Genomic DNA, 12,962 nt, shown 5'->3' on the forward strand with positions numbered 1-12,962 from the left:
CCCAGGCTGGAGTGCAGTGGTGCGATCTTGGCTCACTGCAACCTCCGTCTCCCAGGTTCAAGCAATTCTCCTGCCTCAGCCTCCCAAGTAGCTGGGCCTACAGGCATGCACCACCACACTCAGCTAGTATTTTTGTATTTTAGTATAAACGGGGTTTCACCATGTTGGCCAGGGTGTCTTGATCTCTTGACCTCATGATCCGCCTGCTTCGGCCTCCTAAAGTGCTGGGATTACAGGCATGAGCCACTGTGCCTGGCTGCATTAACCCATTCTATCCTCAGACTGATGCTGTGAGGCTGCTGTCCTTACCCTGCTGTACAGAGCAGTGAGAAAACTTGCTTGTAGGTGAAAGTTAAAACTTCAAGGAGGATTCTTCTTGAAAGCCATCCCAAGGTTTTTCTATTTGGTGATTCATGATCAATCTTATGCCCCAAGTCCCCACATTCCCTCTATTTTGAGTCACTCTGTCTCGTAAGAGCCCCTGGTGCCTTTATTTTGCTTCATTTGAATTCTGGATTCAGCATGCATCAGAAATGTTCTCCCTGAGAGCTGGAAAGCATTTTTGTGATGGCTGGGCTGCAGGGCCATTAAGAAAATACCTTTGCACACAAACAAAAAAGACTAAAGCCTTAATTGCTGATCCAAAAGGCAACAGGAAAGGATGCACCACTGCATATATGGTGAGGGATGCATTGCCTTGGTCAGGGCACAGGTCCTCTGTCCCTGAGTCCTGTTTCCTTGTGTGGGTAGAGGGCATTTTCACACTCTCTGTCCCCAAAAGACCTCAGGGGGAACCAAAGAGCAGCATGAGCAGGGGGCCATGGTCATGGGCATTGACTGGGTGCTTGCTGCATGCAAAGGCTCTGTGTTAAGCATCTTGGGAACTCTAACTCATTTATTGTCCCAACAAATCCAGGATGTAGGTACAAGTAATAGTCCCACTTTATAGGTGACAAAAATGAGGAATAGAGAGGTTTGGTGATTTGCTCAAGATCACACAGTATGTGTGGCACAGCTGAGATTCTGACCCACAGGTGAGACTCTTGAGCTTATTCTTCTCACTGAACCCCCTGCCTCTCATGGTTATGTGGCTCATGCTCCCATAGCCTAAGTCCTGAGGCTAAGGAAGGGTCCTCAGATAAAAGACGTCAATTTCTGTGTCTTTTTTGAGCAGGCTTCATGAACATCAACACTCATTTGAGGTTACTGAGAGCATTTGCCTGGCCTTAACATTGTCATCCCAAAGCTGTTTGCCAATTCATTCCCATCTTCACAGCCCTGTCTTTCTCCAGCAGGCTTGGTCTGTGGTTCTAATGAACACAGGAGGCTTGGTTCATTCGGATGCAGGAAGTGAGGAGGAATAACATGAAGGGGATTGACCAGATGCCTCAATTCTAATCAGCTGAATGGAGATATTTATGATACCTCCTTATGCAGTGCTGTAAGGATTAGATGGGATTCTTTATATAAAGGACTTAGAACAATACCTGGCATGTTGTTAGTACTCAATTAACTTTATACAATATATTAGTCAGGCTTTGTTGTGATGATGCCACATAAAAAGTAATCCCCAAATCTCAATGCTAAAAACAACAAACATTTACTTCTCATTTCCATAGGTCAGCTGTGGTTCTACAGGGCTCTTCTGGGCTGGCTAGATTCAGATGGGCCTGGATCTGGGTGGTGAATTGGGTTCCTATTTGCTTCACTTGGCTCTCAGAAGAGCATCCAGGGGAGTAGCAGCAGCTATCTGAAGCATGTTCATCTCATGCTGGAGGACAGGATCACCAGAGGCCATGCAGGAATATTTAACGCCTCTGCTTGGATGTGGCATTCATTGAGTCACTCACATTCCATTAGCTGAAGCAAGTCACATGGCTAAGCCCAATGTCAGTGGGGTGGGGAAGTACACCACTTCCATTGAAAGGAGGGAAAACAGATGTTTGCTGAACAATAATACAATACTATGATCTATCACAATACTACGATCTACCATTATACTATGATCTACCATTAACATTTCTTGAATGCCTAATAGCTCTCAGGAAGTGTTCCAAGAATCATGGATTCTAGAGATGAATCACATAGCAGCTCTGCTGTCTGCTCTCAAGGGTGCCCTCACTACAGAGTGTGGTCACTGCAATGACAAAGGTGGCCCCAGGACAACTTAACCTCTCCTGAACTATTTTAATTCTCACAATTTCCTTGTAACCCCAGTATCACTATCCCTATTTTATAGACAAATAAACTGGGACTCAGAGAGGTTCAGTAATTTTCTTTTGTCCCCATGGCTAGAAAATGGCTAAGCCTAGTACCAAATCCTTGTGTGATTGTTCCAGGGTTCTGTTCTTTGCATGACAACTCTGGACTCAAGTATGTAGGCAGAGACATTAGAATTGAGACAGAGACTGACCAAAACTCTCATATCTTGGCAGGAGCCCAAGTCTGCATATGTATGAACCTCATCCATATATATGCAAGCTGTGGCTGAGACATCTGTAACCTAGACTTTCATAGCTGGGCTACTAACTTCAATCATCTGAAGGAAGATTCAAGTTATAAACTGCCACCAATTCAGTGAATTATCCATAAACTTGTTTCTATATTGCCCTATGATGCTCAGTTCAAGCCCAAGTCAAATGCTCCCTCCTGAAAACTTCTGATTCCCTAGCCACCAGTTTCTGCCTGTGTTGCCTGTCCACAGCACCAAACACTTAAGACACTTTCTCCATGATCCTACAATTTTTTTTTATTTTTTTGAAACAGGGTCTCACTCTGTCGCCCCGGCTAGAGTGCAGTGGTGAATATGATCCTACAACCTTGATGTATATATTTTAGGCAATCACTGCTCACAGAAAGCCCATATTCTCCTATTCCACCTCCACAGTCCCCAGAGTTCCAGCCCAGTGCTTGGCATTCAGCAGGGGCTAGATGAAAGTGTGTGGAATGAGTGAATGAACGACGGATGGACAGAGGCTGCTGGGTCCTTAGGAAAGAGAGCAGATGAGATTTATTTTTTATTTTTGTCCGTATCTCCTCTTTGGTCCTTTGGAGGGATTTTAGTCAGGATGGGTCTGGTGCAACCAGGTGATCCAAGGGTTATAGGCACAGAGGGAAGTAACTGGAGCTCCCTTTGGGTACCACAGTAAACACTGGTGGTGGAATGCCATTGTCTTATCTTCTGAGAAGTAGCAGGAGGCTTCCATATTCTTGTGTTTCGTCAACTGGCTCTAATCATTAAGCTAAATACTCAGCTTATGCAATGCACTTAGCCCAGCTGATTTAGAAGTGGCACCTTCCCAATCAGTCTAGAGCATTTGGGTGGTCACTGTATTCCAACATTCACTACAATTAGGGACTGCCAGAAAAGCCTGATTGTCTTCACTGGTTATTTATAACCAAATCATAGTAGCAATCGTTATGTAAAAAGAGCTGTTTCTCCACGCCCCCAACTTCTCTGCCTCACCCACTCCCAATGTCAGTCCTTCCATTTTATTTAATGCTTCTGGCTGCAGTGATTAGATGTAATGAGAGTGATAGGGCTTTGAGTTGGAAAGTGCTAGAGGCAAAGGAGTTTTGTTATTCTCATCCTTAGAGACACAGAATTCAAGAGATAAAGGGGACTTAGAGATTTCTAGTCCAGCAGTCCCATGCTATAGATGGGAAAACTTGAGGATCAAAGTTAGGTAGCTTCATGAAAAGGGCATAAATGTGGAAATCCAAGACTCCAGTTCTAACTGAGGCTTAATCACAGATAACGTGTGTGATCTTGAGCTACTTGCTTAGTGTCTCTGGGTCTGAGTTTTCCTTTCTAGAAGATGGGGAAACTAATACGTATTCTGGAGTGATTAGAGATAAGGTGTAGAAGTAGCCAGGTGTATGGCAGCTGGTACAATGGATGCCATAGTAAAGGAGTTGGTGCCAGCATCACTGCATCACTGCTCTCTTCCCATCACTCCACATTGCCTTCAACTAGCTGAGTGCTCCTGCTGAAGAACCGACTCCTATGTTCCCTGGCTCTCAACATGACTCAGTTTGACTTTTCATAAGTGCAGGTAAGCAAGATAAAATGGGAGTTCTTTTTCCTCTCTACAGACGGAAAATACCAGCAGGAGACCAGCCAAGTAGAGCTGGGGGAAGTCTTGAGACTCACCCTATGGTCTCCATGACCTTTGTCTTAGTTCCTTTGAGCCGCTAAAACAAAATACCTTAGAATGGGTAATTTATAAACAACAGAAGTTTATTTATTTACTTTTTTTTTGCAGTTTCAGAGGCTGGGAAGTCTAAGATCAAGGCATCTGCAGATTCAGTGTCTTGGTGAGGGCTTGCTCTCTGCTTTAAGATGGTGCCTTCTTGCTATGTCCTCATGTGGTGGAAGGGGTCATTTGTTCATCTTCATTTCTTTTATAAGGTCATTAATCCCATTCAGAAGGGCTCTGTCCAAATGCCTTAATCAGCTCCTAAATGCCCCACCTCTTAAAACTATCACCTTGATTAAGTTTCCACATATGAAATTTGGAGAGACACAGACATTCAGACCATGGTAGTCCCCATCCTCTGATGTGGACCAGCAGCACAATCACAGTCTTACATAAATGACTCTGCAAGTGCAGCTTTCTGAGCTCCATTCCAATTGTCCCTCTCCCCACCTCCATAGCAGTTTTGGTGAAGCCCTATGTAATTTCATGATCTACAGGTAGATTTGATAGATGGTGTTATGGTACCAGGAGTGGGGAGCAGCCAAAACACAAACCCTAAAATATGTGGCTCTAGGGCCAGATGGCAGTCAGCAAGAGAACCGTTACTGAGGGTTGGAAAGATGGTAATCTATGTTATGCAGTGGTGAAATATTTGGTAAAGCTGTTGTAGGAATAACTTGAAGGGCGGATGATGTGCTGAAGGAACTTAAAGCTTAAGGTGAAAAGATGGGGAAACTGAACGTTAGTAACATCCCTTGGTCACTACTGTAAGAAAGAGATGAGCGCAGAAAAGAATTGGCTAAATTGTAAGCAGGTATAAAAAGAAGTAGAGAGGGTCCAGGACTTCTGGAGTCCCATTTCTCCCAGGAAGGGGCCTGCCTCAGTATCCCTGCCAAGCTCAGTTACTGGCTGGGAGCTGCTTGTGGGAATCACTTCCCTCTGAGTGTGACTCAGTCATACTCTAAAATACGACATGACTCTTCCTTGCAGAGATCTGGACATATACAGTGTCCAGTCACACGGACAGATGCAGCTTCTGTGGTCACTCTAGATGATGCTAACTTCCTTATGCTGGCATGCTATCCTCATAATGCAGGCTGCAGTTAACTATTTTAAAAGTTAACATGGTAAGCAGAAGTGATTCCTCTTTGGCTTGAACATGGACTGTTTGGAGGGCACTGGAGAGAACCAAAAGAGTGACAAGTTTTGAGTGCTTGTCATGTAAGAAACAGGAAAGAAAATGCGGCATAATTACCTGTCTCTGGGGAGAGGAGCAGGATTGCTTTTGTTCCTCCAAGTAGGCAGAAACAGAAACACTGGGCAGCTGGTACAGAGAGACGGGTTTTGAGAGGCAGTACTCTCCCAGCAGCACTGTCTAGCCAGCTGTCTGCCCGAGTCTGGGGGTGCTAGTGCCTTCTGCAGGATTACCCTATAGGAGGCATTTCCAAGGTGCTGATGTGGACTCATGCCAGAGGTGACAGTGTCAGCCATCCATGGTGGAAACACAAAAATAAGGACACTTAATGAGCTTGGCCCAAGCTATTACATTTTCATCTCTGAGGTTATATTTCCCACATCTTTACCGTTGAATGTCCTTTTATCAAAATAGTAGTCATTGTTTAAGTGATATCTCTATGTTAAACCTTACATTTTTTTCTTTTTAATTTTATTGATTTGTGAAATCCTAAAGTCTTGAAACTCCTAAGCTAGCTGACGTTTCATATCTGGGATCTCTTTTATCTCTAAATGATTATGATTCCTGACTTTTTTTTGATATAAACACTCAACTGCCATTAAGAGTGCTCATGATAGGGAATAGATGCTGCATTTGTTCATGTTTAAATACTGAGGCTCAAGTACCTGTCAGAAGGAGTTTATTATATTTTCTAGGCTCTCTGAAATTACATCAGAAAAATGTGAATTAGAATATAACCCATAAATAATATCTGGCCACATGCAAAGTAATTGAAGATCAATTGAAATAGCGATTGGATTAAGAAATAGAGACTGAGGTAAATTTACAGGGTCAGGGAGGATCTAAGGAGGAAGCATTGACACTGGAGCCCAGGGACCTGGGATTACAGAACAGATTCTACCAGTGCTAACTTACTGCTCCAGAGAAAATATCAATTCTGCTCATCTGCAGGTACTATTCATCAAGAAAGGGATTACAAGTTCACAAATGTGTTCAAAATGTACCCATACTTCGACATATTAATGAAGTAATCACATTCTACACATAACTACTCCATATGGAATATTGTGGTGGGGGTGTTCCAAATAAAGAGACTGAGGATTTCTCATGAGAACTCAGTGTCTGCTAGAAAATATCTAAGTAAAATATTTTACTTATGTGGAAGGTGTGGATGTTTGTGCATCACAAGTTTCAAGAATCCCTAAAATGTACAATGGAGATGAGGAGAAAATATCAGAATTTCCCAGCACCAGAAATGAGGCAAGAAAAAATTCAGAGGAGTTGTAAATGTGAAAAGCCAATGGCTGGTCACACAGCAACATTGATAACCTTGTGCCAGGACAACTAGAATAAATACATAAACATACAGATTGAAAGTATTTCCAATATTAGATCTCCCTCATGTGAGAACTAAATTATAAAGATTGAAGCATATAAGAAAATAAGCTACCAGAATTTAGGCTACCAGAATAAATTTGATTACACATAAATTTCTGATATTGAAATTCTCACAAATGTTTAAGTTGGTAGTGGAAGACAAAGGACATATAATCTTGGGAGTCCTAGGGCCCTGCCCGCTGCCAGTTCCTCCATGCTACTACAGCTGATGCTTTCTGGAAAGCAACACCTCCTGGCAGGAGGCCAACCAGCACAAATATAGAGCATTAATCCACTAAAGCTAAGGACCCTCACAGAGTCTATTGCACCCTTCACCACCTCCACTGGAACAGGCGCTGGTATCCATGGCTGAGAGACCCATAGATGGTTCACATCACAGGGCTCTATGCAGACAACCCCTAGTACCAGCCCAAAGCCAGGTAGACCTGCTGGGTGGCTAGACCCAGAAGAGAGACAACAATCAATGCACTTTGGCTCACAGGAAGCCATGCCCATAGGAAAAGTGGGAGAGTACTACATCAAGGGAACACTCCGTGCGACAAAAGAGTCTGAACAACAGTCTTCAGCCCTAGACCTTTCCTCTGACAGAGTCTACCTAAATGAGAAGGAACCAGGAAACCAACCCTGGTAATCTGACAAAACAAGACTCTTCAACAACCCCCAAATAATCACACCAGTTCATCACCAATGGATCCAAACAAAGAAGAAATCACTGATTTATCTGAAAAAGAATTCAGGTTAGTTATTAAGCTAATCAGGGAGGGGCCAGAGAAAGGTGAAGCCCAATGCAAGAAAATCCAAAAAATGATACAATAAGTAAAGGGAGAAACAGTCAAGGAAATAGCTTAAATAAATAATAATAATAATAATAATAAAAAATCAGGAAACTTTGGACGCATTTTTAGAAATGTGAAATTCTCTGGAAAGTCTCAGCAATAGAATTGAACAAGTAGAAGAAAGAAATTCAGAATTCGAAGACAAGGTCTTTGATTTAATCCAATCCAATAAAGACAAAGAAAAAAGAACGAGAAAATATGAGCAAAGCCTCCAAGGAGTCTGGCATTCTGTTAAACGATGAAACCTAAGATTAATTGGTGTACCTGAGGAAGAAGTGAATTCTAAAAGCCAGGAAAATGTATTTGGGGGAATAATCAAGGAAAACTTCTGTGGCCTTGTGAGAGACCTAGACATCCAAATACAAGGAGCACAAATAACACCTGGGAAATTCATCACAAAAAGATCTTAGCCTAGGCACATTGTCATTAGGTTATCCAAAGTTAAGACAAAGGAAATAATCTTAAGGGCTGTGAGACAGAAGCACTAGGTAACCTATAAAGGAAAACCTATCAAACTAACAGCAGATTTTGCAGCAGAAACCTTACAAGCTAGATGGGATTGGGGCACTTTCTTCAGCCTCCTCAAACAAAACAATTATCAGCCAAGAATTTTGTATCCAGCAAAACTAAACATCATATATGAAGGAAAGATACAGTCATATTCAGACAAACAAATGCTGACAGAATTTGCCATTACCAAACCATCACTGTAAGAACTGCTAAAAGGAGCTCTAAATCATGAAACAAATTCTGGAAACACATCAAAACAGAACTTCATTAAAGCATAAATCACACAAGAGCTATAAAACAAAAATACAAGTTAAAAAGCAAAAACAAAAAAAAAACAAAGTATAGAGGCAACTAAGAGCATGATGAAAGCAATGGTACCTCACTTTTTAATACTAATGTTGGTTGTAAATGGCTTAAATGCTCCACTTACAAGATACAGAACCACAGAATGGATAAGAACTCACCAACTAACTATCTGCTGCCTTCAGGAGACTCACCTAACACATAATGACTTACATAAACTTAAAGAAAGTGGTAGAAACAGGCATTTCATGCAAATGGACACCAAAAGCGAGCAGCAGTAGCTATTCTCATATGAGACAAAACAAACTTTAAAGCAACAGTAGCTAAAAGAGACAAAGACAGACAGTATATAATGGTAAAGGTCTCATCCAACAGAAAAATATGACAATCCTAAACATACATGAACCTAACACTGGAGCTCCCAAATTTATAAAACAATTACTAGTAGACATAAGAAATGAGATAGACAGCAACACAATAATAGTGGGGGACTTCAATACTCCACTGACAGCACTAGACAGGTCATCAAGACAGAAAGTCAACAAAGAAACACTGGATTTAAACTATACTTTGGAACTAATGGACTTAACAGATATATACAGAACATTTCATCAACAATCACAGAATACACATTCTATTCCACAACACATGGAATTTTCTCCAAGATAGACCATATGATAGGCCATAAAACGAGTCTCAATAAATTTAAGAAAATTGAAATTGTATCACGCACTCTCTCAGATCACAGTGGAATAAAACTGAAAATCAACTCCAAAAGGAATCTTCAAAACCATGCAAATACATGGAAATTAAATAACCTGCTCCTGAGTGAGCATTGGGTGAAAAATGAAATCAAGATGGAAATGTAAAAAATTTCTTCGAACTGGATGACACAACCTATCAAGACCTCTGGGATACAGCAAAGGCAGTGCTAAGAGGAAAGTTTATAGCCCTAAACACCTACGTCGAAAAGCCTGAAAGAGCACAAACAGACAATCTAAGTTCACATCTCAAGGAACTAGAGAAGCAGGAACAAGCCAAACCCAATCCCAGCAAACAAAGGAAATAACCAAGATCAGAGCAGAACTAAATGAAATTGACACAACAACAATAACAACAAATACAAAACATAAATAAAACAAAAAGTTGGTTATTTGAAAAGATAAATAAAACTGATAGACCATTAGCAAGATTAACCAAGAAAATAAGAGAGAAAATCCAAATAACCTCACTAAGAAATGAAACAGGGGATATTACAACTGACACCACTGAAATATTAAAGATTATTCAAGGGTACTATGAACACCTTTTGGCACATAAACTAGGAAACCTAGGAGAGTTGGATAAATTCCTGGAAAAATACAACCCTCCTAGCTTAATCAGGAAGAAGTAGATACCCCAAGCAGACCAATAAAGCAAGCTGCAAGATCGAAATGGTAATTTTAAAATTACCAACAAAAAAAGCCGATGACCAGACAGATTCACAGCAGAATTCTACCAGACATTCAAAGAATGTCTTCTTTCATTCAAAGAAGAAATGATAGCAATCCTTTCACACTATTCCACAAGACAGAGAAAGAAGAAAGCCTCCCTGATTCATTCTATGAAGCCAGCATCACCCTAATACCAAAACCATGAAAGGACATAACCAAAAAAGAAAACTACAGACCAATATCCTTGATGATCACAGATGCCAAAATCCTTAACAAAATACTATCTAACTGAATCCAACAACATATCAAAAAGATAATCCACCATGATCAAGTGGGTTTCATACCAGTGATACAGGAATGGTTTAACATATGCAAGTCAATAAATGTGATATACCAAATAAGCAGAATTAAAAAAAAAACTCAAATGATTATATCAACAGATGCAGAAAAAGCATTCGACAAAATCTAGCATTGCTTTATGATTAAAGCTCTCAGCAAAATAGGTATACAAGGGACATACCTTAATGTAATAAAAGCCGTCTATGACAAACCCACAGCCAACATAATACTGAATGGGGAAAAGGTGAAAGCATTCTCTTTGAGAACTAGAACAAGATGAGGAGCCTACTCTCACCAGTCCTCTTCAACATAGTACTGGAAGTGCTTGCCAGAACAATCAGACAAAAGAAGGAAATAGAGGAAATCCAAATCGGTAAAAAGGAAGTCAAACTATCACTGGTTGCTGACGATATGATCTTTCGCCTTGAAAACCCTATGGACTCCTCTAGAAAGCTTCCAGAACTGATAAAAGAATTCAGCCAAGTTTCCAGATACAAGATTAATGTACACAAATCAGTAGCTCTTCTATACATCAACAGCTACCAAGCAGAGAATCACATCAAGAACTCAACCCCTTTTACAATAGCTGCAAAAAAAAAAAAAAAAACAAAAAAAACTTAGGAATATACCTAGCAAAGGAATCAAAAGACCTCTACGATGAAAATTACAAAACACTGCTGAAAGAAATCATAGTTGGAGCCAAGCATGTTGGCACATGCCTATAATCCCAGCTACTCGGGAAGCTGAGGCAGGAGAATCGCTTGAACCTGGGAGGCAGAAGTTGTAGTGAGCCGAGATCACACCATTGCACTCCCACCTCAGTGACAAGAGCAAAACTCCCTCTGAAGAAAAAAAAAAAAAAAGAAAGAAAAGAAATCATAGATGACACAAACAGATGGAAACGCATCCCCATGCTCATGGATGGGTAGAACCAATATTGTGAAAATTACCATTCTGTTAAAGGCAATCTACAAATTCAATGCAATCCCCATATGAATACCACCATCATTCTTCACAGAATTACAAAAACAATTCTAAAATTAATATGGAACCAAAAGAGAGCCATGTAGCCCAACCAAGGCTAAGCAAAAAGAACAAACCTGGAGGCATCACAGTACTTGATTTCAAACTGTACAATAAGGCCATAGTTACCAAAACACCATGGTACTGGTTTAAAAATACGCACATAGACTAATGTAACAGAAGAGAGAACCCATAAATTAACCCAAATACTTACAGCCGACTGATCTTCCACAAAGCAAGCAAAAAATAAAGTGGGGAAAGGACACCCTTTTCAACACATGATGTTGGGATAATTGGCGAGCCACATGTAGGGCAATAAAACTGGATTCTCATCTCTCACTTTATACAAAAATCTACTCAAGATGGATTAAAAACTTAAACCTAATTCCTGAACTATAAAAATTCTAGAAGATAACACTGGATAAACCCTTCTAGACATTGGCATAGGCAAGGATTTCATGACCAAGAACCCAAATGCAAATGCAATAAAAACAAAGATAAATAGCTGGGACTTAATTAAACTAAAGAGCTTTTGCATGGCAAAGGGAACAGTCAGCAGAGTAAATAGACAGCCAACAGAGTGGGACCCCTGACCCTGACCCCTAACCTTAACCCTAATCCCTAACCCTAACCCCTAACCACAACTCTCACCCTCACCCTAACCCAACCCTAACCCCTAATCCCTAACCCCCAACCTCTCTTAACCCCTAACTCTAAATGTTGACTCCTAACCCCTAACTCTGACCCCAACCCCTATCTCCAACCCCTAACCCTAAACTTAACCCCTAACACCAACCTTAACCCTAGGTTCGTTAGTACGTTTGTATTGACTATGTCAATGTTGATTATTATGATCGCTGTCTCAGGACTGCACGGCAGCGAGGGGATTGTGGATCTTATATTAATGTTTTTGTGTCGAGGCAGTGCATTAGCACTACAGGTGCTTGTTACATGAGCAAGGGGGTGTCATATTTTGAGTGTCATGTCTGCATTAGGAATGCTGCATTTGTCTTCCCAGGCTGCGGTGTGGATCTCGCACTGCGGCCGCCTCACCTTGGCTGGGGAGAACCTCGGTGGGCAGGATTCAGAGGGGCTTTTGGTTTCCCGTTTTCCACACTGAACCCTTCTAACTGGTCTCTGACCCTGATTATTCAGGGCTGCAAACAGGAAGGATTTTATTCACCGTCGATGCGGCCCCGAGTTGTCCCAAAGCGAGGCAGTGCCCCCAAGGTCCGTGCTGAGGAGAACGCTGCTCTGCCTTTGCGGTGTCCCCCGGGTCTATGCTGAGCAGAACGCAGCTCCGCCCTCGCGGTGCCCCCGGCCCGCCCGGGTCTGTGCCAAGGAGAACACTGCTCCGCCTTCGCTGTATCTCCGAAGTCTGTGCAGAGGAGAACTCAGCTCCGCCCTCGCGATGCTCTCCGAGTCTGTGCTGAGCACAACGCAGCTCCGCCCTCGCAAAGGCACAGCGCGGGCGCAGGCGCGGGGCGGTGCATAGCGCGGGCGCAGGCGCCGAGAGGCGCGCAGGAGACCTCAGGCCCAGGCTCCACTCCCCAGCTGTGAAAGGGTAAGAATTGAGGGTGGCTGAGGCTCGGGGTTGTTCAGGGCGGGGTGGGCTCTGGACCCAGCAGGCCCGGCACCCAGGTCAGGGATCCAGGGGAGGCCAGGTGGGGCGAAGGCCAAGAAGGGGCCGGGGCTGGTCAGGAAGGGCTCCTGGTGACCAGACCAC

This window comes from Pan troglodytes, chromosome 12 (assembly GCF_028858775.2).
Source record: "Pan troglodytes isolate AG18354 chromosome 12, NHGRI_mPanTro3-v2.0_pri, whole genome shotgun sequence".
In the NCBI taxonomy this organism is placed as follows: domain Eukaryota; kingdom Metazoa; phylum Chordata; class Mammalia; order Primates; family Hominidae; genus Pan; species Pan troglodytes.